Source organism: Euprymna scolopes, chromosome 7 (genome assembly GCF_053919585.1).
Source record: "Euprymna scolopes isolate OS-2025 chromosome 7, ASM5391958v1, whole genome shotgun sequence".
In the NCBI taxonomy this organism is placed as follows: Eukaryota; Metazoa; Mollusca; class Cephalopoda; order Sepiida; family Sepiolidae; genus Euprymna; species Euprymna scolopes.
The window spans coordinates 87,372,923-87,397,120 of NC_136488.1; the positions used below are offsets into that span (position 1 = coordinate 87,372,923).

Consider the following 24,198-nt stretch of genomic DNA (forward strand, 5'->3'; position numbering starts at 1 on the left):
GAATTACATTTCATTTATTTACAACTGTAGAATTACATTTAATTTATTTACAACTGTAGAATTACATTTCATTTATTTACAACTGTAGAATTACATTTCATTTATTTACAACTGTAGAATTACATTTCATTTATTTACATCTGTAGAATTACATTTCATGTATTTACAACTGTAGAATTACATTTCATTTATTTAAAACTATATGCTACATGGTTTCAGCGACATGGATTGACTTTTTATTGTTTAAAAAGGCCACTAGAGTACATGCAAATCATCAGCGAATCGGGAAATAAAAACAAATCGAAGATCGTCCGGTGAACTTGCTCGAGTGTTCTTTCTGGAGAAAATGCTGAATTAATAGATAATCAGATTTGTTTTCATTTAATGAGTCGATGATGATTGAATGGACTCTAACAGGCTTTTCTAAATAGTAAATTCCATATCAATCGAATCATGATATTTCTCTAAAATATGTTACATATAGTTTTTAAATAGTTTGCATTTTAGCCACCATATTCTTGGAATCGAGCACTTTATTATTTCAACATACCTCCACACACTTATATATATATATATATATATATATATATATATATATATATATGGATAAATATATATATATATGGATAAATATACTCGGTTTAAAATTGGAATCCATAAAGTTCAATATACTGCACCCATTAAAAAAATATGGGAAGTATATGATGAAAAGAAAAATGAATGAATTGTATTTATTAATCCTCAAATTTAAGCAATGAAATTATACCAGTGAGAAATCCTTAACCCACGAATTTCGAAGACAAGCTTTTTTTCATAAGAGGATAAACATTAAGATAAAAATATATTGAGAATTTCTCACTTGTATAATTTTCTTATTTGAATTTGATGGATTAATAAATATTGTAATTTTTCCAATTTTAATTTCATATATTTTTCATGTATATTCAGAATATGTGTTATGATATATTTATATCCACAATCAGACAACGTTCAATAAACTAGAAGTCCGAGACTAGAATTGAACAACAGGTGAGCCCAAAATGAAGGGAAAACTCGAAACTTGAACGCCCCGTTTATTGCCTGTCATGGCTTGTGTAAGCTGCGAAGTAGTTTGACTGTGGAAATATATTGTTGCGGCTTACCAGAAGTATTATTGAAATACAAATATATATTTTTAGAAAGTCATATAAATGAATATATTGAATTCTATATATTTATATTAATTGGTATATCTTTTTGAAAAATGAGTTCAAATAATAGAAAATTGCAGACTCAAATCAACTGGTTCGGTTCTTAGCACAAAACGTACAAATCTCTTGTACGAACTTATCAAACACAGTTCAGACCAGCATCACAACCTCTATTTGCGAGTTATCCTACTTGTGGCATGACCACCACCACCCTCACTAAAAATATGTTTGAAATCTTGTTCTCATATCTATTAATTCCTATCAATCTACCCCGGTGACATTCAGTGTGACAAACACACGCACCATTTCATTTTTCACCTTTTGGCTGGCAGTGCAGCATATTTGCTTCCCAGGCGCTAAATCAGGCCAAAGAGTGTGGAGAGGCTGGCCCAAATCTTATTTGAATGTGCAGATAAAGATTTTGGGCCTTGTGTGGAAATCCAAGTTCAGATTAGAATTTCCAGGCAGGATTAAGATGGACATCACCTGTAACAAACAAGCAAACAAACAAATAAATAAATAAATCTTAAATAAATAAATAAATAAATAAATAAATCTAAAACAAATATATACCATCATAAAAACTAAATGATATCATAAAATCATTTAATTATTTAAAGTTCGTGCTAAACAACGCAAATACTAATCGTTTTCTGCCTTAAAACAACTGTCAACAAGAGCAGAAGTATTCCTTTTCTCTGTCCTCGAGGAGCTGATTTCTCAGGTTTAATGGCAGCATAACATGAATAAACTACAAAAAAAAAGGTTAACAATCTTTATAAATGGTCTCAGAACAAAAATAAGATTTTAGTGATTTTTCATCATTTTAATAAAATCATTAATAACATTTTTTTTTGTTTTCTAATGTTTTCCAAATAAACCAAGCAAAATGTTCTCAAAGATGTGATTAAACTTCCAATTATCAATTTTACATCGGATCGATATATATTGATATCGATGTTTTGTTTTATATCAGAATCAGTCTATCATCATCATATCTTAACAGGAAAATATTATAGGCCGTTGGCTCATCTTGAGTGCTTTGTCACATTGATGCTTAAATATGGTTTGATATGATATCATGTATTGGACGGCTTTTAGAAATTGACTTTCAAGTCAGTTCGTTATTTACCCGTTTTTCTCTCAAATTAATTTTCATCACTTCCTGCCATGGTTTTGTTGGTCTTCCTCTACCAACTGACCCTGCTACCTCAAGTGTTCTACATCTACTAACCCCAAACTTTCATCTATTCTTTCAGTGCGACCATACCAACGGAATCTCCTGTTCTGCACGCATATCTCTATACTGTGCAGATTATATCTTCCTCTGAGGTCATCAGATCTAAGCTTGTCCTTAATCTTTCTGTTTACTTGCCTCCCCGTGGAGACAAAGTTAGACATGGTCGATTTTTAATATAGAGATAATCTAGCTCACTAAAAGGAACACACTATGTTGGATAAAAATAAAACTTATCTCGAGCAAGAGAAGGATCAAACACATGTGTATATGGATAGAAATTAAGTATCTTTCTCGCTCTGTGTTTGTCTGTCTGTCTGTCTGTCTGTCTGTCTCTCTCTCTCTCTCTCTATATATATATATATATATATATATATATATCTATATATATATATATATATAACGGCTAAATACAGACCAAAAAGCATAATGAATCTAAAAAATGAAAATAAAGGTTAGCTAACCAGGTTTCGTTCCTCACTTATCAAAGCTAAATCGAGGAAAATACGATTTAAAACAAAAAATGTCATAAATATGGCGGGGATAGGAAAAAAATACAGAAATAAACGGAGGAAAAAATTACATAGAGACTAAATTAAGTCTTCTTGGACTTAATTTAGTCTCTATGTAAGTTTTCTCCCGTTTATTTCTGTTTTTTTTTTTTTTTTTTTTTTTTTTTTTGTTTTTTCCTACCCCCGCCATATTCATGACTTTTTTTTTGTTTATTTTAAATCATATTTTCCTCGATTTGGCTTTGATAAGTGAGGAACGAAACCTGGTTAGCTAACCTTTATTTTCATTTTTTATTTTTTAAATTCATTATGCTTTTTGGTCTGTATTTAGCCGTTATAAAATTCTGTACCCCTCCCCGGAAAATTTTCATATATATATATATATATATATATATATATATATATATCGAGAGAGAGAGTTTCCAAGGGTAGTTCTTGGCCTGAAGACGTAATCTCCCCATTAACGGGTGATTACAGAAACATGTATGCACATATGTAGCCATCAATGTTTGTATAAATAAATTTAACATACCCGCTCTGTTTACTCATTGAGCACTTTTTCGAAGACACATGTTGTTTTATTGGATGTACTTCTAGGAAACTAAACTCTACTGCCATAATATATATATATATATATATATATATATATAATTATTGCTATAATAATTCAAATACCTATAGACACTTGTTTCATGCTTACGCAATCATCAGTGTAGGTATGACAATTCCTGCTGCTTGGGAGATTCGAACCCAGCCACGAATCCATTTGCTAAGCATTTACCTCCGACCCACCAAACAATTGCGACGGGAATGAAGAGAATTAATAACTAATAAACGCACAATTCAGGTACAGACAGACAATCCAGAGTGTTCGAACGATGGAAGTCGTGAACGTTGCAGTAACGCCGGTTGACTTCCTTTTAGTTTATATTTCTTATTGCCCCCCTTAAGTATTCTTAAACGTGCTTGATAATTATTGCAGCAAACAGTCTTGTATTTGTTAAAACGGAGAAATTGTTCAATAATCACTCCAACTTCTATCACGTAAACAATAAAATGGGATAAAAATAAATATTAATCAATTGAGTTTTTAAAATAACTTGTAATTTTTTTATCTATATTTTGTATTAAACATCGCATTAATTAAAACACTAAAAAAATAATCTAACAACTACATTTTAGTGAATGTTGAATTGAAAGCAATCCATTTGCAGATGAGGGGGGGGGGGACAACGGCAGCAACGTTCTTGTGCGTTTCAAAGATGGAAACCGTCTTTAACTTCAGGTTAATACATTTTCAACATCAGTATATACTGACACCTATACGGCATAATCACGTTTGACACACCGGTTCCCGTCAGATCACCGAAGTTAAGCAACGATGAACCTGGCCAGTACCAGATGGGTGACCATTTGGGACTTCCGAGTGCTGTATGTGCTCTCCACTTATCTCGGCATTGTTTCCAGTCGTCCTGAACTTCTCCTTGCCACTGGACTCAAACAGTGCCGATTCAGAGGAAGTGTTGTTGGAGATTGCGCAACCCTTGCCACACAATTACATGCGTAGCTGTTCCTGCAGGGAGTATCCTTTGTCTTTCAAGACTGAACGGAGGCATCGACATACTGACACTTGTCTCGAAAGTAATAAGATTTGTTACGACGTTTCTGAATTTTTGAGATGAGGATTAGTTATTTGTATTATTATTCATCCGACTATTGTTCTCATCTCGAGTGTGATTTTCACAACGTTTCAGTCGATATAACCTCCGACCTTCTTCAGGTGTATCTTGTCGAATTTAGACGGAATTTCGAGCGGAACCTTTTACGCAAGGACCCGTAGCGCGGTGGTTAGAATACTTGGGAAAATCAATTGTTGATTGATTGAAGGTTGAAAGTCCAATCCTCAGTATGGGCGACCGAAAAATACAATTGCGAATTACTTAGGACTTCTATTCAGTCATGGCTGACGGAACAAGAGCATGCTACCCACGTGAAGTAAATAAAGGGTTCCGTTCGAAATTCCGTCCAAATTCCCGAGTTCAACAGACACATTCCGGAGTTCGAAAAGATTCACCTGAAGAAGGTCAGAGGCTACATCGACCGAAACGTTGTGAAAATCACATTCAAGATGAGAACAGAAATCCGATTAATCAAAATAATACGGAAGATTCGTTATGTTTTAATATGTATATCCTGGTTGGATAAAGATACAGGTTTTGGCTGGATATGTATTTGTTTTATCTTTCTCGTGTCTGAAGAGCAGAATGGCTTAACTATTCGCACGGTCTGTGAATGTTATGTGCAGTCGATGCAGATAACCTTAGTCTTTAAAACGGGTTTATGGATGTGAATTAATGTTAAAAAAGGAAAAGCTACCGAACAACATTAAAAAAAACTCCTATTTTTTAATGTTCTTTTTTTTACCCCAAACAAGGCGCAGTACCACTTGGACGTAATGGACTACTGTTTTGGACCAAATCTACAGAGACGCTGTTAAGCAGCGAGATGTATGTTCACATTACACTTGAACTTCTGCATGTCAAGGAAGCAAGGACCCGGAAGGGAATTCTAAAATCTAGCAGTTTAGGAGAAAAAAATTGACGTCTGCGGTCTCTACCAACTTTTCTCAATGGTAGTTAAGGAAGCCTATTATATAGAAAGGCATTACCGTACATATTCAAACTTTTTTAATATATGCATGTGCACATAAAGTTATGAACAGTACATAGGGCCCGAGCAAAGCCGGGCGGAACTGCTAGTGTGTGTGTGCGTGTAGATTAGTATATACGGTAATACAACTTATACGTTTCATAAAATGTTTTTTTTATTTGGATGTGTGTCATCTTTTTAGTATGTTTTTAACCTTTCTTGTGTGTGGAGAGCAGAGTGACTTGACTACTCTTACGGCCCATGATGTCCCCTGTGAATGTTGTGTGCAGTCTAAGCAGATAACCTCAACCCATAAAAAGGGTTTGTGGCTGTGAATTAATTTAAAGAAAGAAAAGCTGTTGGGCAACATCAAAACTCCTCCACCTCATCCCCAGGATAAAAACCGAGGAATAAAAATCATAGCGGACTTGAGATAAGATCGTTTTCTTATAATATCCACTTAGCAATATTTTTTTGTTGTTGTTATAAATGATAGAGTTCTCTTAGTTTTCACGCTACTTGGTAAACTATGTAAATGAAGAAAATACATATAATTATAAATTTTCTTTTTACTATTAGTGTGGAGGTAAATAAAAAACATTTGATAGCATTAATAACAATGGGAGGTGATCTGGCGTTCAGACTTTTAATCTCAACGTGAATACACTTGCTGTGTTAAGCTACACCGAAGAGTCGTGATACGACGAAGCAGCTGTCTGTTATTAACTAGAAATACAATGTACTATGGACATTGTCATCTTGTATGCTTGTATCTTGTCGCATTGAACGCTGAATTATGTCCAAAAAAATTAATGTTTACTTATATATAAAAGGTTCCTTTAGTGTGTGTGTGTGTGTGTGTGTGTGAGAGAGAGAGAGAGAAAGAGAGTTCCCTATGAACTCCTATACGTCTACGCCAATTTTTATTTTAAATTTGACACAAATGTACTTTATGTGGCCGGGAGTGTTCTTAAAAAGGTTTTGTATCGGAATAAGATAAGTATCGAGAATCGAAAAAATCCTATTAAAGAAGAAGCAGTTCGATTTTCACCAAAGCTAAGCTAACATTTTCATACAGTCTAATATTAAAAGTGCTTTTGAGAAGTTTTATTACCGCCCAGGCAGAAGGGCCCAGCGTATAAAATCAGCAACAGATCTTTAATCATATGTCAAGCAGAATAAGACAGAGGTGCGTTCGAAATGAATGTTTCTGTTTAGAGCACAATTAATCCATGATACTTGACATTTGCATTTTAAACTTCAAGTCATTATATAAAATAATTATATAAAATCAACAGTAGGTTCTCTACAGTGCAATGTAGATTACAATGTATTGTGGGCTAAGTCACTGCGTGAGACATGTGAACCTTCCTCCTGGTGCACTGCGGTGAATTTTTGAAAAGAGCAGGCAATAAAAAAAGAAAAGAATTCCGTTTGAAATTCCAAGTTTAAGAAGATGTTACCCAAATAATCCAGAGGCTTTCCTTGGGCCAAAGTGATAACGCGCTTCTGGTGTATAATAGCAGAAGTTCCTTGAACTTATTCCATTCACTCTTAACTCTTGAAATCACACTAGCACCTTCTCCAATCCTATCACCAAAGTATAAAGAAAACCTCAATAGCTTTTGCATCCAGATATACTTTCACCACATCTGGTTGTAAAAGATGTATCATTAATCAAGAAAAAAGAAAAATATCATTTGGATCTTGTCCAGGAATTTCCCTATATTAAAAAGCGAAAATAAAGGAAAATCTGTATCTTGTACGTACTCGTGACGTAATTATCATATTCCAAAAATTATGTAAATTGATGAAGTAGTTTTATTTTAAAATAAGAAAATCCAATTTTAGGAATACCGACGAGTGGCTGTTTTTTCCTTCATTTTGAAAACCATTCATTAATTTAAACTTGCGAGATTTATGTTGTAATGCCTACGAATTCCCATTAATCACTTAGAAATGATTTCGTATTATTTGGATTCATCGGACTACTATTCTCATCTTGAGTGTGATTTTCACAATGTTTCTTTAGGTGTATTTTGTCGGACTCTGAAAAGTTTCTGTCAAACTCGGGAATTTGGACGGAATTTCGAGCGGAACCATTTATTTACTTCACGGGGGTAGCATGGTCTTATTCCGTCAGCCATGACTGGATAAAGGTCCGAAGTAATTCGCAGTTGTATTTTTCAGTCGCCCACACTGTCGACCTTCAGGAGAATATCACTTTTTTCAATTGATTTTTGTAAGTACTCTAACCACTGCGCCATGGGTCCTTGCGGACAAATTCTCGAATTCGGCCGAAACATTCCCGAGTTTAACAAGATACACTTGAAGAAGCTCGGAGGTTACATCGACCGGAACGTTGTGAAAATCACACTGAAGATGAGAACAGTTGTCGTATGAATCCAAATAATACGAATAACCAATCCTCATCTCAAAAATTCAGAAACGTCATAGAAATGGTTTTCTTTATAAAAATAATATCAATTGATCAATTTACATAATTTTTGGAATATGATTTTTTTTGTTTTGTCACGGGTACGTTCTCCATGCAGGTCTTAAGTTATTTTCTGTTTTTATATCGACAAATACCAAACATTTATTTTGTGGTCCCAATTGTCAAAAAAGAATATCGAACAGAGTTTGAAACTTAATAAAACGTTTTCTGTGACTATTTTATATTATTTTTTGCTAATATTCATACCACAATAAAATACGAATAGGAGGAGTTAAATGTGAGGAGCTGAACAGCTTCTCTAAACAGGGCCTTCATCACTTTGCCGCACAGATACCATATATCCATTAGTAATAGATTTCTCTGAAAAGCTGGTACTTATGACAAGAGAATATTCTTTTCATTATTTTGACTCTCGAGTATATATCAGTTAATATCTTAGGTTTTTAGATAGTAATGTGGTTCTTGATTGATTAACTGTGTCGGATATATACTCGAGAGTCAAAACAATAATAATAAGATTCTTTTGTCACAGCCCTACTTGTAATGTAAATATTCTGTTTACTGATTTCTTTTAAGAGTTGAGTTGGGTTGTTAATTATGGATATACTCAAAAAGCTATGGCGAACAATAATAAAAAATACTAGTTTAGGAGAAATGCGGTTGGTGATTGCGCAACTCTCCACTATAACCTCATCATTGAGATACTCTTTCAGAACTTTCCATCATCTCTCTCGAAAAAAAAAAGAAGTAGAGAAGAAGCAACAATAGATGAAATACTTCGGTTAATAACTTAAACTCGGCAGGAATTTTAAGCTTGGTTTACCAATTCCATTTCCCATTGTGTTAACCATCTAGACCGTTTCTTCACTTCCAGACATAATTATTTTCTAAAAGAACGTTATCAAAACAGTGCATTGACAGGTATAAAAAAAAAATCAAAAATGAAAAAAAAAATGCATTGGCCAAATACCACACACGTGTCGAAATATAAGATGCCAGTGATTTGAAGGAATCCTTAAACTAATTCCTACATATTTTTCCTCCTCCAGACCCCCCCCCCAAAAAAAAATGAGTCTTGAGAAGCCGAAGATTAATTTTAGATTTTCGTTAAATCTTTCTATCAGGTCGCAAACACGAATCATATAGTAATTTGAATCTATGCATTTTGAGGCTCCAATTTTCGTGACGTAAATTGAGTTTCTGGTTAAGACTTGTATAAGCAGGTCACATTGACTAATCCGCTCTAAGTTTCTTGACGACAGTTGAACATATATTGGGATTAACCTATTTTCTTTTTTTTATTTTGACTGAAGACACGTGGATTTTTTTTTGCAGAAAAAGATTTACGCTAATCCACCATGGGTGGAACAAATCCTCAAGGAGAGTAAAAAGTGGACCTTGGATTTGCTTTTAGTAGCCTCGTGATACTCGCTTTCCTTGCTTTATCTGTTACTTCTAACATTCCATAAGCAATGTTTCTGACAAAGGGAGAAAACTTGCTGTTTTCTGGGTCAGAATCTATCCATCTAACACTTATCGTTAGCGACCTTTTAAATTTGAAGTAGGTATATTCTTGGAGCCCATTATATCAAATGGCTTCATGACTTGTCTGGAGCTATTTCCATTAAAAAAAAAATTAGTTTTCAAAAAAACTTGTAAATATTTATGTTTATTCATTAAACATACCATGTGGCTCACAAACACTTTTTAAAACTCTTTTTCATCCCAAACAAGGCATATTGAGAGGGAGATAGAAGCGAGGGTGATAGACACTGTGTAAAATAAGAACAGAGAAGGAGTTAAACAATTAGAGAGGGTAAGATTAATAGACAGAAACTTAGTAAAGGATGGGTGACCTGGTGAGTAAATTGCAAGTTGTGGCTGACTTGAACAATTAAAGGAAATGTTTTTCAAGCATAACTCAATCCCAACACTAAAGAATACTTTGGCATGTGTTTTGTGTAATTCAAATATATAGATATAAAGCCTTGGAAAACAAACATCTTTAGTATAATAATAATAATAATAATAATAATAATAATAATAATAATAATAATAATAATAATAATAGATACCTCCAGTTTTTTTATCCCTATTTTTTGGTACTTGTGAAGTTGAATGACCGTGCTGAAATAATAAGGGTACTAGCAGGAATCCTGGAAATTCCACGGAATGAGAAATATATTGAATCAACAAATATGTTTAAAACATGAACAATAGCTATTATGTTACGCATGCATCTTCGTAATGTCGTCGTTTGACTGTCACCTGGCAACTTCCGTTTCACACTTTTGTCCCGATTTTCCTCGGCTAAAACCAAAATATAAAGTTTAGCATGGGTTCGAATACTCTATGTATTAAGTTCCGTCTGTAGACCAAAAACTGACAGGAGTTTTGGAGGCAAAATTTAGACATATATATATATATATATATATATATATATATATATATATATATATATATATATCGAAAGAGGTTTGTGTTTACTATAACCTTTTTACGCAAATATTAATCATTTACAACATCTGTATGAATATATAATTTACACGTAATAGTTAACTAAAAATGATCATCTCATAGGAAAATCGAAAAAAAACAATAGGGAATTAATTACAATGAATGTTTAAAAGAATACGCAAATTAGCTAGATATTTTACAGATGAATGCAATTCCACGACCCATATATATAACAAAGTTGTATTTTCTTTTTAAATAAATAGAAAAAAGGACTTTTAATATGAATACCAAGACACACAAACACACACAAAGACAAATTAATAGGAGTATAGATATTTGTTTTGAAATGATAAGTAAACTTAATAAAATCTTGGTCAGAGGAATATAGTCTAATAATATCTATTTATATGTGTGTTCTGTTGTTTTATGTTAATAATCACGAAGGTTTGTCCCTTGTAGTGTTTAGTCTATTAAAAGAATAGAAAATTTATGCACAAACATATGTTGCCCTCCCCAACACACACGTATGAGAAAGAATAGTTGGAGGTAGGTAAAAACACCATCCACTATGAATATACAATTTCTCCAGCTACAGGCTTAAACAAAACTGAAATGGAGAAGATAACGTAAGTTAGGTACAATGTGAAAAGAAACTGGAATCTTAGGAAGATCTTCATCATTTCAGTAATTATAGGAGCAACCAGATTCACAAAAAAGAATTTTTAAAAAACGACCTGGCGAATATAACTAGTGAACCACGCGCAAAAGAAATACAAACAACCGCACTTAAAGGCACGTTTAGAATCTTATACAGAGCTCTCGGTTGGATGTCTAGTATCCGGTAGAATGCTCCATCCCTAGCAAAAAAACAAAAACAAAGTGATGGTTAGCAGGTATAAGTACTCCTTTAAAATGGATTCATTTTGTCGGCTGTATAATACCAATAAGCCACCATGTTGGTAATTATAATGAAGATAATAGCTATCATGCAACGCTTGATACGAGTGCTAGTGGGAGTGATGTCCCTCGAGGTGGTAGCAGCGCTAGTTGTGATGATTCTCTTAATGGCGGCGACTAGTTCGGTTAATGCTGTCAATGAGAGGGAAAATTAGGGTCGGGCATGAAGAGCAGATGCAGAGACACGAATTATGATAATGATTGTGATAAGATTGGGGGTGGCGATAGTGGTGATGGTTAAGCGAATGGGGTGGAGTAGCGGTTATGGGAAGGGTTGATGAAGCTGCCTGGCTTTTATGGTTCTCTCGCAGACACGGCTACATTAACCGCACGGCAGAGGCAGCGCAGCCGCACGTTGAACCGCCTCGCGAGCATCTCTTTCACATTTCTCGATGTTGAATCGTTAAACGGCCCTTGGTGAACAGAAAGCTACAATAGCAGGCTGAATCAAAAATAAAAATATTAAAATAAAAAATCGGAATGAATAAAATAAGAGCTGCATGGTGTACATGGAGTGAAGCATTTTCAGAGCTCAAGATGTTTGGGATCGTCCGGGTAGCGATGGGGGTGCTTCCGGAAAAAATGTTGGGAGGAGTCGTTGATAACATTCAAGTGTCAGATAATAGAGAAGCCATTAAAATTACCCCGTCTTTCTCTCGCACACGCGAAATCATTCTTGCTGTCTTTTTCGTGTTCGCCCGTTATCTCTCTCTCTCTCTCTCTCTCTCTCTCTCTCTCTCTCTCTCTCTCGTACGTGGGTTATCTTGCTGTCTTTCTTCCTCGTTCATTCCTTCTTTCTCTCTCTTTCTTCCTCGTTCATTCCTTCTTTCTCTCTCTTTCTTCCTCGTTCATTCCTCCTTTCTCTCTCTTTCTTCCTCGTTCATTCCTTCTTTCTCTCTCTTTCTTCCTCGTTCATTCCTTCTTTCTCTCTCTTTCTTCTTCGTTACTTCCTTCTTTCTCTCTCTTTCTTCCTCGTTCATTCCTTCTTTCTCTCTCTTTCATCATCGTTCATTCCCTCTCTCTTTCATCATCGTTCATTCCCCCTCTCTCTCTCTATCGTTCATTCCCTCTCTCTCTCTCTATCGTTCATTCCCTCTCTCTCTCTCTCTATCGTTCATTCCCTCTCTCTCTCTCTTTCTTCATCGTTCATTCCCTCTCTCTCTCTTTCTTCATCGTTCATTCCCTCCCTCTCTCTCTCTATTTCTTCCTCGTTCATTCCCTCTCTCTCTATTTCTTCCTCGTTCATTCCCTCTCTCTCTATTTCTTCCTCGTTCATTCCCTCTCTCTCTTTCTTCCTCGTTCATTCCCTCTCTCTCTTTCTTCCTCGTTCATTCCCTCTCTCTCTTTCTTCCTCGTTCATTCCCTCTCTCTCTTTCTTCCTCGTTCATTCCCTCTCTCTCTTTCTTCCCCGTTCATTCCCCCTCTCTCTCTCTCTCTCTCTCTCTCTCTCTCTCTCTCTCTATCGTTCATTCCCTCTCTCTCTCTTTCTTCCTCGTTCATTCCCTCTCTCTCTTTCTTCCTCGTTCATTCCCTCTCTCTCTTTCTTCCTCGTTCATTTCCTCTCTCTCTTTCTTCCTCGTTCATTCCCTCTCTCTCTTTCTTCCTCGTTCATTCCCTCTCTCTCTCTTTCTTCCTCGTTCATTCCCTCTCTCTTTCTTCCTCGTTCATTCCCTCTCTCTTTCTTCCTCGTTCATTCCCTCTCTCTCTTTCTTCCTCGTTCATTCCCTCTCTCTCTCTTTCTTCCTCGTTCATTCCCTCTCTCTCTCTTTCTTCCTCGTTCATTCCCTCTCTCTCTTTCTTACTCGTTCATTCCCTCTCTCTCTTTCTTCTTCGTTCATTCCCTCTCTCTCTTTCTTCCTCGTTCATTCCCTCTCTCTCTTTCTTCCTCGTTCATTCCCTCTCTCTCTTTCTTCCTCGTTCATTCCCTCTCTCTCTTTCTTCCTCGTTCATTCCCTCTCTCTCTTTCTTCCTCCTTCATTCCCTCTCTCTCTTTCCTCCTCGTTCATTCCCTCTCTCTCTTTCCTCCTCGTTCATTCCCTCTCTCTCTTTCCTCCTCGTTCATTCCCTCTCTCTCTTTCTTCCTCGTTCATTCCCTCTCTCTCTTTCTTCCTCGTTCATTCCCTCTCTCTCTTTCTTCCTCGTTCATTCCCTCTCTCTCTTTCTTCCTCGTTCATTCCCTCTCTCTCTTTCTTCCTCGTTCATTCCCTCTCTCTCTTTCTTCCTCGTTCATTCCCTCTCTCTCTTTCTTCCTCGTTCATTCCCTCTCTCTCTTTCTTCCTCGTTCATTCCCTCTCTCTCTTTCTTCCTCGTTCATTCCCTCTCTCTCTCTCTTTCTTCCTCGTTCATTCCCTCTCTCTCTTTCTTCCTCGTTCATTACCTCTCTCTCTTTCTTCCTCGTTCATTCCCTCTCTCTCTTTCTTCCTCGTTCATTCCCTCTCTCTCTTTCTTCCTCGTTCATTCCCTCTCTCTCTTTCTTCCTCGTTCATTCCCTCTCTCTCTTTCTTCCTCGTTCATTCCCTCTCTCTCTTTCTTCCTCGTTCATTCCCTCTCTCTCTTTCTTCCTCGTTCATTCCCTCTCTCTCTTTCTTCCTCGTTCATTCCCTCTCTCTCTTTCTTCCTCGTTCATTCCCTCTCTCTCTTTCTTCCTCGTTCATTCCCTCTCTCTCTTTCTTCCTCGTTCATTTCCTCTCTCTCTTTCTTCCTCGTTCATTCCCTCTCTCTCTTTCTTCCTCGTTCATTCCCTCTCTCTCTCTTTCTTCCTCGTTCATTCCCTCTCTCTCTTTCTTCCTCGTTCATTCCCTCTCTCTCTTTCTTCCTCGTTCATTCCCTCTCTCTCTTTCTTCCTCGTTCATTCCCTCTCTCTCTCTTTCTTCCTCGTTCATTCCCTCTCTCTCTTTCTTCCTCGTTCATTCCCTCTCTCTCTTTCTTCCTCGTTCATTCCCTCTCTCTCTTTCTTCCTCGTTCATTCCCTCTCTCTCTTTCTTCCTCGTTCATTCCCTCTCTCTCTTTCTTCCTCGTTCATTCCCTCTCTCTCTTTCTTCCTCGTTCATTCCCTCTCTCTCTTTCTTCCTCGTTCATTCCCTCTCTCTCTTTCTTCCTCGTTCATTCCCTCTCTCTCTTTCTTCCTCGTTCATTCCCTCTCTCTCTTTCTTCCTCGTTCATTCCCTCTCTCTCTTTCTTCCTCGTTCATTCCCTCTCTCTCTTTCTTCCTCGTTCATTCCCTCTCTCTCTTTCTTCCTCGTTCATTCCCTCTCTCTCTTTCTTCCTCGTTCATTCCCTCTCTCTCTTTCTTCCTCGTTCATTCCCTCTCTCTCTTTCTTCCTCGTTCATTCCCTCTCTCTCTTTCTTCCTCGTTCATTCCCTCTCTCTCTTTCTTCCTCGTTCATTCCCTCTCTCTCTTTCTTCCTCGTTCATTCCCTCTCTCTCTTTCTTCCTCGTTCATTCCCTCTCTCTCTTTCTTCCTCGTTCATTCCCTCTCTCTCTTTCTTCCTCGTTCATTCCCTCTCTCTCTTTCTTCCTCGTTCATTCCCTCTCTCTCTTTCTTCCTCGTTCATTCCCTCTCTCTTTCTTCCTCGTTCATTCCCTCTCTCTCTTTCTTCCTCGTTCTTTCCTCTCTCTCTTTCTTCCTCGTTCTTTCCTCTCTCTCTTTCTTCCTCGTTCTTTCCTCTCTCTCTTTCTTCCTCGTTCTTTCCTCTCTCTCTTTCTTCCTCGTTCTTTCCTCTCTCTCTTTCTTCCTCGTTCTTTCCTCTCTCTCTTTCTTCCTCGTTCTTTCCTCTCTCTCTTTCTTCCTCGTTCTTTCCTCTCTCTTTTTTCCTCGTTCTTTCCTCTCTCTTTTTTTTCCTCGTTCTTTCCTCTCTCTTTTTTTCCTCGTTCTTTCCTCTCCTTTTTTTTTCCTCGTTCTTTCCTCTCCTTTTTTTTTCCTCGTTCTTTCCTCTCCTTTTTTTTTCCTCGTTCTTTCCTCTCTCTTTTTTTCCTCGTTCTTTCCTCTCTCTTTTTTTCCTCGTTCTTTCCTCTCTCTTTTTTTCCTCGTTCTTTCCTCTCTCTTTTTTTCCTCGTTCTTTCCTCTCTCTTTTTTTCCTCGTTCTTTCCTCTCTCTTTTTTTCCTCGTTCTTTCCTCTCTCTTTTTTTCCTCGTTCTTTCCTCTCTCTTTTTTTCCTCGTTCTTTCCTCTCTCTTTTTTTCCTCGTTCTTTCCTCTCTCTTTTTTTCCTCGTTCTTTTCTCTCTCTTTTTTTCCTCGTTCTTTTCTCTCTCTTTTTTTCCTCGTTCTTTTCTCTCTCTTTTTTTCCTCCTTCTTTCCTCTCTCTTTTTTCCTCCTTCTTTCCTCTCTCTTTTTTCCTCCTTCTTTCCTCTCTCTTTTTTCCTCCTTCTTTCCTCTCTCTTTATTCCTCCTTCTTTCCTCTCTCTTTATTCCTCCTTCTTTTCTCTCTCTTTTTTTCCTCGTTCTTTTCTCTCTCTTTTTTCCTCGTTCTTTCCTCTCTCTCTCCTTCTTCCTCGTTCATTCCTCTCTCTCTTTCTTCCTCGTTTATTCCCTCTCTCTTCCTCGTTTATTCCTTCTCTCTTCCTCGTTTATTCCTTCTCTCTTCCTCGTTTATTCCTTCTCTCTTCCTCGTTCATTCTCTCTGTTTCTCTCTTGTTCCTTCTCTCTCGCTTTCTCGTTCATTTTCTCTCTCTCTCTCTCTCTCTCTCTCTCTCTCTCTCTCCACCGTTTTTTTTCTTTCTCTCCCTCGTTCATTCCCTTTCATACACATTCGTTCTTTCTTTCTCTCGGTCACTCGGGTTCTTTCTCTTACTCGCTCGTCCTCTTTCCTTTTCTTTCATTTGCTCGTTCTCTTGTCTCTCTTACTCGCTCGTTCTCTTTCCCTCTCACTTGGCTATTTTCGCTCTCGTGCGCATGAAATCTTTGTTGCTCTTTTTCTCTTGCTCACTCTTTTTCTTTTTGTCTTTCTCACTATTTTTCTTTTTGTCTCATATCTGCGTTCTCTCTCTCTCCCTCTCTCTCTCTCTCTCTCTCTCTCTTTCTCTGAGTTTCTCTCGCTCTCTCATTCTCACTCTGACATTTAAAAATAAACCAGCATCTTATCAGCAAGCGTTTTCACCAGAGGTACTCAACGATTTCTCTGCTTTGGCTCCCTATTCATTATTTATCAAAATGTCATCTTTTCCACCTTTCTAATTCAATCGAACTTAAAAATATATTTTGTGCTAGAAAAATCACCATTTATCAAAGCCCTCCCCCCAAAACAAAAAATCGCCTGTGATTAAGATTTAATGAAATTAGATGATTGTCAGTTGAGAGATGAATAACATTATGAGAGGATTGATGAACACTGTTTAACTCATGAGTTTATAAATCCTCTCATGATGTTATTCATAAGTGATTTCGAATAATGTGAAAACGCTGATTAAAAAATACAGTCCATTTGTTTTCTCATGAGAATAAATGTTTGGTATATTGAAAATAGAATTATTTAAATTTTTTTTTTCTCTTTTCATGAAATGTGAACTATATGCATTTCTATTTCATCAAATTAATGCAATAAAACCTCGCCATTTCCTTTCATGTAGTGGTATCAACTGACACAACCTTACCAACAGTAAACATTCCTTATAAATTATTATAGATATTATCTATAATAATTATAGTCACAAAGTACGTGTTTAATTTAGTAGAACGTTATAATTGAAAACCGATCGATGACGTTAAAAGTCATAGAAAATGTTTTAATCTTAAAGGTAAGTTTGTAATCGCTGAGATTAAAGTGATTATATTGTAAACTGTGGAATTAAGAGGGTCGTGTCAATTTCCGAAATATCTGCCAGAGGTTCGTTCATATTTGCATATCATGTTTCGATGGTCGATCGAATGATATTTTGTTATTAAATTAAATCATCAAAATAAAAAAGCTGTAGAAAAAAATGTAGAGGGCAAATGTTTTGCAAGCGTTACCATAACATGTACTGTTCAAAAAATAAAATAATGAATAAATAAAAAGTTGCCGCATCTTATTGTGTAAATATTTTAACCAACTGGAAATATTGTTGGTTCGGTAATTGTTTCGAAAAACCGTATCATATCACTTACTTTTAAATCAAAGAAGGTGCCATCGTGAATGTTTGGTGCATGTTTTCCTGTAATGTAACTATCAGTGGTTCATTGTTTTTTCTCCTAATACTTGGTTAGGAATAACAGTTTTTAATCGTTTCTTAGAGGTCATTTCATTTTAGCATCGCTTAACATAGGACGCTGAAACCGTATATGATAAGAAGAGAGCACAGTCAAAATGATTCAAATTAATGCGTGACGATTGATCGGCTTTAATGAATTAAGGCTGCGGTGTTCGTTCTTTGTATGATCCGGAATAACAGAATGTCATGGTCGCAGCCACTATGAATAGGCAGAATGTTGTTGAGGCGAGATCATTAGTGCAATAGTAGTATGTGTGCTAGTGTCTAATCCAGTTAATGAGGGTATCATATCAATATAGTTATAATGGTTATATATTTACACAGTCCTTACTGAGAAAGTGGGGGGACTTTTCAGGTAGAGGGGAAAATATGAACTACTTCCTCTCTAAATCTTGGCAATCGTGATGATGCCGCTCGTAGGAATTAAGATAGGATTTTATTATAACGAATAAATGTGTCTGTAACCGAGTGCAAAAGTTACATATTATGGTGGTATAGGTTTAGACATAATAAATTTGTATGTTGCATCTGTTATTGCAAACCTACCGTAATTAAGTGCAGAGGGGAATTTCTGTAATTGAATTATTATGTATAGGAGATGATCTTAAAATTTTTGGAAGGAATGAGGACCAGATTAATACTCTTATAAATACGATCAGATTGTTTAATAATTACATGAGGATGGAATTTTTAATCACCAAATATGCTCTTCTTGTGATGAGAAGAGGCAAGTTCGTCCACTCTGATGGCCCTGAACTTCCAATAACAGATCTGATAAAGAATGCTGACAACAAGAGGCCACAAATATTTGGGGGCACTGGAAGCAAGTAAGATTAAGAAAATGAAAATGAAAAATCAGGTTACAGCCGTTTACAACAGAAGATCAGGGATTGTTCTTGAATTGCACGCCCACGGTCGGAATACAATATATGTTACCAATGTCAGAGCAGTAGCTATTATTCAATATATCTCTGGTATACTTGACTGGAATGTAGATGCATTAAACTGTTTGGACGCAAGAACACGTAAAATGCTTACTATTTATGGGGCTTTTGCTAAGTAAAGAAATGTAGATCGGTTGTATCTACCTAAAAAAGGTAGTTGAGGCTAACTTAGTATTGAAGATGTGGTACAAAAGGGTAGCATTCCTTTTGAAGCCAAGCTTGGGTCTTTTTGAATTTGTGGACCAGCGCCGAGTCCTGCTGCCACACCCAGTGTCTGACAGCGACAACCTGATTGCACCAGGGGATCACCACACTCCTTTACACATCCAGGTATACTTCGGTGTTGACTTTCAAGCCGAATTCGAAGATGTTAGGTGCATGATGTGGCCCTCAATTGAAAACACACCAAAGACCATAACCGTGACCGGAAACTTTGTTTTCATCACCCTGGACACGTCTCTGTTATTCGTGGTAATCCAGCGATGCATTTTGAGGGTGCTGGCAAAGGTCCTGTTGTCACAACGAGAAATCTGACAATATTTTACTTCGATATATGGATTGAGACTTGGACAAATAAATAAGGAAAATGGCCAGGGCTTAACAATCGTCTTTGTTGCTTTTTCAGAATAAGAACGAAAATGGAAATATTAAATGTCAGGTAAAGCCAATGTTACTTACTTATGTCAAAATTAACAAAATATATAACAACTAGGTTACCGCCCGACATTGCCCAATCGTAAAATACGCTTAAATATGATATTTTAATTCATGCAGATTTCGTATTCATTATTATAGTTAATTTTCTATCAATTATTATATTATACCCAATATATATAATTGTGATTTCAAAAGTACAAAACATATATAATTTTGGTACTATCATCTAGAATCGAAATCAAAACATAAGCGCTCCAGCATTAGTCGTTCCCGTTTGAGCGATCGTTGAATGGATGAGAAATAGTTAAAAAAAAAAAAAAAAAAAAAAAAAAAAAAAAACGAACCGACTTTAACGTATATATATGTACATTTGTGCAAGCTTCTTTCTTAGAACTGCACGCCTGTGGAACTCTGTTCCGCTTGCCTGTTTTCCTCCCGACTTCAACCTGGATGTTTTCAAGCCCAACACAAACAAATTCCTGATGAACCGCCCCCTTAAGTAATGACACTTTATCAATTCTCCAATACTATTACTACACTATCCCATTGATTACTGTACACACAATAACTCTTATCCCCGAGTGGCCCTTGGGCCTTGATAAGTGGTGAACTCCATGTAAAAACAAATGCGTACATATAACACCTTTAGTCAACTTATGACTCTTTAGCAACGATTTTTACCAGCTAAAAACGCATAAAAGAACAGCACACAAAAATAGAATGATTTGAATCGCCTTTGCGTTTTGAAGGAGATGCACACTGAAAAAAATGGTTGCAGGCAGATAGACACATAGTGAGTATCATGAATTAGATTACGAAAAAGTAGGAAATTAATTATTAATAATAATCGAAAGAAATTGCAAGTTATACTTTAATAATAAAGACAGGTATTATTATAATAAGTGAAGTAACTGCAGTTTGTCTTGTTACCTTTCCCTTCAAAATGATGGCGTCTCAATGGATAGCGAAATCGTGAAAGGACATGTTTTGTATAACAATGTAGTAATATGTTATTAATTGCGACATGATAATTAAGTATATATTTCTTTTAGTTAAAATTTGCATGATAATTACGTAGATATTAGTTTTTAATGGAAATTCAATATTGCAACTTTCGATTTTTGTTCTTTTTTTCTTTTTTTTTTTTAGAAACTATTGTGCTTACACGTGATTGTGAAAGCCAGAAAAAAACAACTTTTAGTAATAAAACAATAATAAATGTAGAAAACAGTACTTGTGCAGTGAACGACCTGTTTTTCTGCATAAACTTACATAAACAGTCGGAACTTTTCGTAACTCCACCTCTTCAAATATTAAAACAAAAAAAAAACTTCATAAAATAGTAACATTTATTGTACGTTAATTTTTTTTATTGAAATTACTGTACGATAAATGTTTTTTTATCAGGATATTTTTTTTTTTTTTAATTTTTATAGCGTTTTTAAATGTAATCAGCGGTCGGCATATTCTGGCAGCTTACGTAAACCGCCGATTTACATAAGCTGCTGAAATATGCCGAGGCAACATTATGGAAAATCGAGCCGGTCACTTCATAAGTATCAAGAAAACAAATGCCTAAGAAATGTTCTAGCCATATTTAAGTTCATTGGTTTAGTTTAAAGCTTCTTTACCTGGATTTTTGAAAGGGGTTACCGGCGCAATCACGTTTAAACCCTTTGTAACTCTCCCTTATCATTTTTATCGCCTGGTGGAATCCATTCTCGTTGTTCGTCACTTGGATTACAGATTTTCAAGGAAACAGTAAAGATGGCTATGGAGATGGAGCATCTTTATACATATATCCACTCAATTGGACATCATAGTTTTCAGCTTTGTGGTTTCTGACACAAATTTGAACACGAATCACAAATGATTTCCAAGCAGAAGCATCCATATCAGTTATTGAATTAAGAATGTTGAATCTTTGATCAATGTCCTTACCTGAGATGAATCCAATATCTCGACTGTCATCTTTTTTATTCCTCTGAAGGAGGAAGTTTCATGGGAATATTAAATTCGCAAGCGGTCCCCAGTCGCTTATATATTCCCATCAGATTAGATGACGTTAGGTTTTCTGCAGTTCGTTGTGGGGAGTTATTAACGTTCTCCTACCAATTGCACTGGGATTCTTAAATAGTCACTCATCTCGTACTGACCAGGCTTAACCTTCCTTAACTTCAGTAGCCTTACGAGAACCAGGGTGAACATGATTATGCAGTATCGTTTCATCTTAGGTACATCATCATCATCATCATCATCATCATCATCATATCGTATAAATCCGAAATTTCTATTGTTGGCATCGGTTATTTGGCTAGAAAGACATCAAGGATTACGGGACGGACCACGTGAAGGTTGCTAACATACTAATTGAAAGTGATTTTTGTGGAACGAACTGGATTCGAACTTGGGACACCCAGGTCATCATTCTGTGCCGTTAACCACTTGACCACTGTCACCTCTCAGGTATATGAATAAACATTATGTTTGGATGTCTCCATCTTTTAACACCAGAAAAGAACATATATTAACTTCATTTAAGTCCGTATTATTTGGATTCTTCGGACTATTGTTCTCATCTAGAGTGTTATTTCCGCAACGGTTCGGTCGATGTAATCTCCGACCTCCTTCAGGTGTATCTTGCTGGAATCTTCCCATCAAACTCTGGGATCTTTACGATATTTCGAACGGGGCCCATTATTTGGTCTATAATCTCGTTCCATTAAGCATGATTGGGAAGAAGGTCTACGTAAGTAGCAATTGTATATTGAGTGTGGTCCGCATTAACGATTGAACCTTTAACCTCCGGAAGAGAGTAACTTACAACTGAATTTAACAAAGTACTTTATCCACTACGAGTCTTTTAAATCGGTCTACCATACTATTGTTGTTGTTTTTTTATATACAACCTTTAAGATATACAGTGACATTAACGTTTTTAAGAAAAGCGATATCTCCTTTGCATCCCATTTTTTAGTCTTTATTTTTTTTAAATGGTGATGCGTTATTTATTTGAAATTAGATTTAGTTTTTATCTCTATGTTCGCATCTTTTAACATTCGAATGAAACTGATATTTACATTAACTTTTAATGATTCTCTAATGCTTTAATTCTGTAAAAAAATATACACATTTGGCAGATGATTTCAATCGTGGGAGTTGTATAAAACTAGCAGGGAGACCCAACGTTGGCCGGGATTGAATGAGGATTAACGAATGTTCAACATTTCTAATACTTTTTTTATTGTTATCGAAATCGGTAAAATCAAACCGATTGATTGCCTGCTCTGATTAGGGACACATCGAAAGGAAGCTTCTTCAGTTGCATACTGTCAAACTTTGGAATCTTGTGTTCACGAGATGTAACGGATAAAGTAATAATCTGTCTTTTGTGGGTTGCAAGTTCGATCCTCACTGAAGGCGATACTTAATAAGAATAAAATAAAAATGACCCAATTCATGGCTGACAGAACACGGACAATCTATCATCTGGTTCAGTTTGAAATTACGTATCGCTTCTCAAATAAAAAAAAAAAAAAACATTCTTGAGTTTGACAAGATGCAGCTGAAGTAGGTCAAAGGTTATGTCGACCGAAACGTTGTGAAAATATGATTTGCCCATCACGCTCTTGTTCCATCAGTCATGACAGAGAAAAAAAAAAGTAATTCGCAATTGTATTCTTAGCGTTGTCCACACTGAAGAGGATTGATAATTTGAATTATTCAGTATACTGTTATCTCACAACGCTTCGTCCGATGTAACCTCTTTACTTCTTCAGGTGTATCTTGTTAAACTCGGGAATCTTTCTGTTAAATTCGTAGATTTGTATGGAATTTCGAATGGAATCCATTATTTAATTTGTGGGGTAGCATGCTCTTGTTCTGTCAGTAATGACCGAGTAGAAGTTTTAGGTAATTAGCAGTTTTATTCTGCACTGAGGATTAAACCTTCAATCTCCAGAAAATTATCACTTGGAACTGAATTTTACTTAGCACTTTATCTGCTATGCCACAGATCCTAGTGGGCTGACGGAATGAGGACATTTTACTCCCATTCATTAAATGAAGAGTTCCGATCGAAATCCTGTAAACATTCCGGAGTTCGACAAGATGCACCTTGAGAAGATCTGAGGTTACAGCAGTCAAAAGGTTGCGAGAATAACACTCAAAATGAGAACAATAATTAATAATCTAAATAATCCATCCTCATCTAAAAAATAAATTCATTTATAAATATCACTATGTTTGTCTGTCTGTCCATCTCTATCTCTCTCTCACACATATATATATATATATATATATATATATATATTATTTATTTATTTATTTATTTCACAGGCCCATATATAATTTGGACAATTAATCGAAATCGGGTATCGGAACATTTACAGGTGTCGGAATCGGAAAAATTTGTGCCTATATTTCGATGCCAAAAATTATTCTTTTAATTGTTTTTTTTTTTTATTTGCTTTTGTCTAAAACAAACTTTTCCACTACTGCTAGTAATAATAAAATAAATTTTTTTTATTGATTTTACACTATCACTGAAACTAAAACCAATAGATCAATCTTACAAGTACGTTTTCGAGTTAAATAAAAAAAAATGTGCACCTTTAATATAATTTTACGGCAATCGGGAATAATAAACAACTATATAGTCAAATATTTAGACGTTTATAAAGGATTGGAATCGGTAATTGTATAGAAATCAAAAATTTTGTATGGAATCAGTAAAATGTTGTAATCCTATCATTACTAATATATAAATTTAATATGGCGTAATGGAAAAATAAAAAGGTATTTAGTCTCTCTTCCAATTTTCGAATTTTAATAATGTCAAATCACACTTCAATTCCTTTTGACGGATTGAGTGTTGCTATTTCTTCTGATGAGTTAAGGGCATAATAGATTCACAAATTGATATAATAATTGATTGATTTTGCGCTACGAA

General features: G+C 35.8%; 1 protein-coding gene and 1 pseudogene across 21 annotated transcripts in view; both read left to right on the plus strand.

The window, feature by feature from the left end:
- The window catches only part of LOC145279820 (otoferlin-like), a 1,618,966-nt gene that overhangs the window by 1,053,957 nt on the left and 540,811 nt on the right, over window positions 1-24,198 (plus strand). The window lies entirely within an intron of this gene.
- On the plus strand, window positions 4,260-4,377 carry LOC145280389 (5S ribosomal RNA; annotated as a pseudogene).